Source organism: Paramormyrops kingsleyae, chromosome 1 (assembly GCF_048594095.1).
Source record: "Paramormyrops kingsleyae isolate MSU_618 chromosome 1, PKINGS_0.4, whole genome shotgun sequence".
Classification (NCBI taxonomy): domain Eukaryota; kingdom Metazoa; phylum Chordata; class Actinopteri; order Osteoglossiformes; family Mormyridae; genus Paramormyrops; species Paramormyrops kingsleyae.
The window spans coordinates 71,730,054-71,736,255 of record NC_132797.1 but is presented as its reverse complement, the minus strand read 5'-3'; the positions used below and the strand labels follow the sequence as shown (position 1 = coordinate 71,736,255).

Sequence of the window (6,202 nt, the reverse complement as noted above, 5' to 3'; positions counted from 1 at the left end):
GGTTAGAGACATATGCTCATATATGGTAGGTTGTGGATTCAAATCCCATGGCTGGCAAAAGAATGATATCACTGTTGGGTCTTTGAGCAAAGCCCTGGACCGCTATCTGATCTTCTCTTTTGTGTTGCTTTGGTCCAAAGTGTTTGCTACATAAATAAATGTATGCACTGGTCATACTGTCACCTTGCCCTGGGTTGGTTTCCGACTTGCTGTGCTGGAACGCGTTTAACTGGTGTGTGACGTCATTCCCAGTTTCGAGTTCCGACCTCCGAGCTAAATGGAACGCAGTATATGGGACGATGAGTAAATGTCCTTAACCAGCCATCTTATCTGTCATTAACACTAAACCTATAGTACCATTTCACTTCTTAACTAAAAACCTCTGCATTTGAAGATTGCATGTTAGGGCGTGAAACTGAGGTCTGGTCTAGATACCAAAGAGTGTATAGAGTAAACCACAGCTCAGCTTACCCACGGGTTTTTATATAAGGTGATCAGATACAACATGACAGTGGCTGCCTTTTTTTTTGCTTTTCTTCAGTTACCTGACAAAATAGCACCTGAAAGTGGACTCTGCCAAACCGGGGACTGCAGAGAGGCCCACAAGGACCTATCACAGGAGATCACAGGTTTAGCTTCCCCCCGCCTCTTCCCCATAATGGTAGCATCCTCTCAAACTGTCTGACACTTCTGAGCTTAACCTTGGCGTTCATTTCAGAAACCTGTCAAACGAATAACAATAAAAGAAAGTGAAATTACATGAAGAGCAACCAGCTAAAACAAAAACTAAATCTGCTTTTATAATTTCAACACTGCACAGCTGCATATGCCGGCTTGTTGTTAGGTGGCCGATGGGGCCTGAGGTTCCTGTCCATGCAGAATCTGCACTGTTTTAATCAGCAGCCATGACTGTGCATGTTTGCAGCAAGTGCATCAACCGTCAGGAAAACACCAGAGAAGGAAGAGTGAGGTCTGACACCAGCATACTGTGACATCTTTACTGGTAACCATTCATGATGCGTGTCACACAGCAACGTGTGCAACTCTGCTGTGAGCCACACTGGCCAGCAGGAAAGCAGCTCCGTGCTCCTTCAGGAAATCGCTTCGGACACTTCGCTCCATGCAGCAGATCATCAAATGCATCTCAACAATTAAAAGCAGAAAGTAAATCACCTGGCAGACAGCTGACAGCTCTGGTGGTTCTAGACCATTTCAGGTGGGGGAGGGGGCAGACTGGGGTCAGTTGTTCTGTTAGGGGGGCCAATGTATTTGACCTTAATTTCCTCCAGGTATTACTTAGATTGCCATCTTATTTATGCAACGTTTGGCAGTTACATTTTACAGTTTTTACAAACATGTAACTCACTCTGATTTCTTGTTTAGACAGTCTTGCTTCCACAAGCTTGATTATTTTTTTTCGGCCCTTTTCACCAGTTGAAGCGACTCACCCACCCGGCCCACTCACCTTAAGAGTCCGTCAAGAAAATATACTTACGTTTGTGTTTTGCCTGTTTCCAGTGCACAAAATTTTCGTCCACATATATAAATGTAAATAATAATAATAGTAATAACAATACATTTATTTCAGACCCAAGTAGCATATGTATTTAGGGGGGGCACAGGGGGCCATGTATGTTGTCACAGGGGCACTGCCCCCCCCAGCTCCCCTCAGAACTGTCCCCCCAGAGTCTATACACAACACATCCAGAGGTGGACAAGAAGGAAGTACATTTACTTGAGTACTGTACTTAAAGTGCATTTTCTGAGTATCTGTACTTTACTTGCGTATCAATTTTTTCGGAGTCTTATGACTTTTACTCCGCTGTGTTTGAAAGACAGATATTTGCTTTTGACTCCACTGCATTTCTATGAAGGTTCTCATTATTCATTCCTTTGAAGCATAGCTTTGAAGTCAGCGGACAAATTTTCCTTTCTAAGATACGATAGGCCATATTGCCTTTGTCACAGGAGAAAAACCAATCACAATACACTACTGCTAGCTGTCAGTCAAGCCGCTGTTGGGCAGCTATAGAGCGAGAGGTGTGTAGCTGGGTTGGCTGTTTTTTTTATTTTTAATTTTTTGAGGAAGTAGCATCTACAGCAATTCCACCGTCTGCCTGATGCACACTTATGCATGAACACACATACACACACACACACGTGTGTACTGTGGTGTCGGGGTGCTAAAATGACAATTGTTGTCCTTTTGTCGATTTAATTGTATTTCTATAAACTTTGTAACATATTCCACAACTTTTTATTCTACAGGTTCTACAAGCAATTCAGTGCATTAGGTTGATTCAGAGCCATGTAGTTCTGTAAATGCATGTGCCAATGATACAACGATGCGTTGACATAAAAAAAAAAACATACTTTTGAATACTTTAGTATTTTTAAAAGCAAGTACTCTAATACTTTAACTTAAGTAAAGATTTGACTGAATAACTTCCACTTGTATTAGAGTAATATTTGACCAGGAATATCTATACTTTGACTCAAGTAGTATAGTAGTGTACTTCGTCCACCTCTGAACACATCCTCATGTCTGTGGTGCAGATCTCACACCCTTCCGTGAGGGGTATACTTATCCTTCTGCATCAAGTATACACCCACAGTAGCATACTCAGGAAAAAGCTAATTTCCTGTGCCTTTATGTGTGACCTTGTGTTACAGGGCTGCTGCACATCAGTGAAGTTTTGTGACACTTAAAAACCAAGTCATTACATGCACGACGACCAAGACCACACATCTGTGGCATGCACGAGGCTGCTTACACGTCACACAAGCAGCCCCAACTAAGAAGGCATCTTGAATGACAGGAAAACAAGCAGCTCTCTCACATTCTACGACTTCACATTGAGCATTTTGCGCAACTTTTCTCCATGTCTCACGCCCCCCCCCCCCCCCTTCTGAGCATTGTTGCGAAACGTTTCACAATAGAATAGTATAGAATATTGTATTGTTGTTGTACCACTAACTCCATAAGAAATATGAGTTATCAGACAGTGTACAATATTAAGGACAGTCCGATTTGGATAAAAGAACAGATATACATGTATAAAAGAAATGAAAAGTAGCTTTGATGGAGGTGAGTTTTGCATATATGCTGTTAGGATTATGGTCCCCTAGAACTGTGTTTCCTAACCAGGCCTTCGGGGCCCACAGACAGTCCACGTTTTTGCTCCCTCCCAGCTCCATGCAAAAACATGGACTGTCTGCGGATCCCCGAGGACCAGACTGGGAAACACTTACCTGGAACTAAGTGTCACAAAGAGCAGGAGCTCATCCTCCCGGTCCTGTGTAAGGTTACACCCTGACATAGAACAGTATTATGACCATCCATTTGTTTTATTTGCCTATAATCATTGTTTACAGAGGCGTTGCAGAGGGAACCTAAAATTTGCAGCAATGTAGAGATTCATGGTCCTCAGATAAACACCTAATAACTTGCATGACGTGGCAGTTGACCCAGATATCATACAGTGCACACAGGGTTTGCACTGCATCCAGTTTTCACATAGCGAGGGTCTGCTGTTTCCCAGACTCCCCAGCCAACCACCCCCCCCCCCATACTCTGAGAGAAAGGTAGAGCCTCTGTGTCTCCACTGTGCAGCCACTTCCTCCCCCACACAGAACTGCCAGCAGCAGAGTCTGTGTCTTTGTGCTGTTCATGCGAGGGCCGGTACAGTCATGGGGTCTCTCTGCTGGGGGCTGCATCTCCACACTGCTCTGCTGCTCCTCATTAACACAGGTATCTGTCCGCCTGCTGTGCGACACCCACTCTGCCGGATGAGGTTCTGTTTGCTGGTCCTGTTTGTTCTTCACGGTGTACAGTCTGCATATCGAGCCGTGTGCTGGGGACGCTGTTGCTGGAGCAGGAAGCTAATGTTCGCTGATACTGATCAGCTTTAGCCTCTGTGTGTCACAGACCATATTAACTACATCAGGTGTATAACTGAATGACACAATGTCTCTATTATCATTACTGTTAAATGTGAAGTTTGTATTCCTTACTATAAACATTAAACTCTAAATCTGTATGTCTGTCAGATAGAAAGACCGCTGTGCAGTTCTGCTAGTCATTTTAATCTGCTGAACTTGTTGTCCTGTCATCTTTCACAGATCCTTGCAGAGCTGCAGCTACACATTCAACTGCAAATCTGTCAGTATCTGTGGGAGAGAAGGTTCACTTATTCTGCAATGATTCAATTTCAAATTTAACCCAGATTAGCTGGAGGAAGAACCATACAATGTTATTTACTTACAGTAAAAATAACCAAACACCGAATAACTGCCTCTCGGACAGAGTATGTATTGATTTAAATGAACGTAGAGATCTGCGGATCTCTTCCGTACAGATGTCTGATGAGGGAATCTACAGCTGCACAGTCGCCACTGACAGGGGTACATACGTAAAAGAGTGGAGAATAAGCGTTAATGGTAACTACATTCTGTATTTACCCTGTTCATGATTAGGCATAATTACTCAATGTATTACTTAACAGGAAACATAAAGTTATAACTTCACACTGGTATTTTCTTGTGCCTAGAATCTGCTAATATCTAAGCATATATTTACATGTAATATGTTGTTCCTTCTTTATGTTCAGACACAGAAAATGCTTCTCACGCTCAGGTGACAAATATTATTGCGTATGTCGCCCCTGCCGCGGCCGGAGTTACAGTGATTGTAGGAATTTGCTGCGCTGTCATATGCTACAGGTCAGTCAATATTACAGGACAGTAATTATCTTTAACTAAGCGAAATATTTCACTGGCATATTAATTAAAAAGTAAGTAAACTAACTGCCAGAACAGAACATTTTATAGCTATAGCCTTACAAAGTTTACCGAGACCCCGAACCCTTTACTTTTTGTTATTCAGAGTTTTGAAGAATAAACCGAACCGAAGTTGCCCAGACAACGAAAATACAGAAGGGACGGTAAGTCATTGCATACTTTCCATAGCAATAATGGACAATTACGCCGATTAGATTTATACCAGCGATGGGTACTGATGTGATAATACACGGTTCGCTTCATTCTGGTTTGTTTCAAATGGAAGCAATTCTTATCGATTATAATGAAGATATTTTGTCGTCGATGTTACGGTTTAAAAAATAGCTTTTTTCACTCTTAATAATTCAATGGTGAGACGCGGTTACACCGTAAGCCATGGTGCTGTCACTGGGGGCTTTATTGCTTTTTACTGCGCTTTATTCCTACTGCACAGGACACCGGATGCCGAAGAGCTCATGGAGTCACCGGCCATCAGTATATTGAGAGAATAAACTCAGTGTACGGGACTTAAAACACAAAACCGTGCCTAACACCTCATTTTATTTTCAAAAAATTAATCGGTTGTTATTTTTTAATGTCACAAAATAGTCTGCAATGTTTGAATGTTGTGGAGTCTCCCAGTAAATGAATACTGAGGTGTATATAATCACGGGAACGCTATCATATCTGCCCAGCTAACAGGTCCCCAGAACTTTAGCCAACATATTTAAAGCTCTTCTCAAAGCTGGCAGAGAAAGTTCTTTCTGGGCTGGAACGTAATTTCCACATGTTGCATTTTAACAAAGGTTCTGTCAATATTAGTATGATAACATTATTACCCGAACATCCTTTTTAAAATAATGTTGTAAAATAGTTTTATAATAAAACTGTTATTTTATAAAAGTGCAATATATGTATATTGTAAATGTGCAAACCGGCCTTGACCCCATGAATTTACAGGTGCACAGCCACAGTGCTGCCTGCTGCTCTTCTAGGCCTGTCGTTCTTTTATGTTATTAGTTCTAGATAGTTGTAGTGGTGGGATAAGGTTCTGGGAACATTCGCAAAACTGGGCACTTTGAATGTTTCCATACTTTAATCGTGATGTTCGGCAAAGGTTCCTAGAAGAAAAATTGTTAGCTGGCGCTTAGCCAGCGCGGTGAAGTTGGTTTTATGTTCGATATTCGCCACATTTACTGACATCAAAACTGCAATATCTTCGGGATCATGACGGCAATTCTTTTCAGATTAGGCTCCACATGTGAAGTTAAACGAGGGCAATATTTCACACTTTAAGTTAGCTCCACATTCTCCAGCAATATGAATTAAGAATACAAAGCAAGATGGGAATATCGTTCTGCTCGCACAAAATTGCCGGAAAATTTAGGGACCGTCTTAAAAGTGCAATGCCAATCAGCATAAC

At 41.9% G+C, this 6,202-nt stretch overlaps 1 long non-coding RNA gene across 1 annotated transcript; it reads left to right on the top strand.

Annotated features, from left to right (window-relative positions):
- The first annotated feature begins 3,628 nt into the window (after positions 1-3,628).
- On the top strand, positions 3,629-5,977 carry LOC140578167 (uncharacterized). The gene is made up of 4 exons (XR_011982223.1): positions 3,629-3,751; positions 4,123-4,722; positions 4,886-4,943; positions 5,234-5,977. It is a non-coding gene; the product is annotated as an uncharacterized lncRNA (long non-coding RNA).
- Positions 5,978-6,202: the final 225 nt, after the last annotated feature.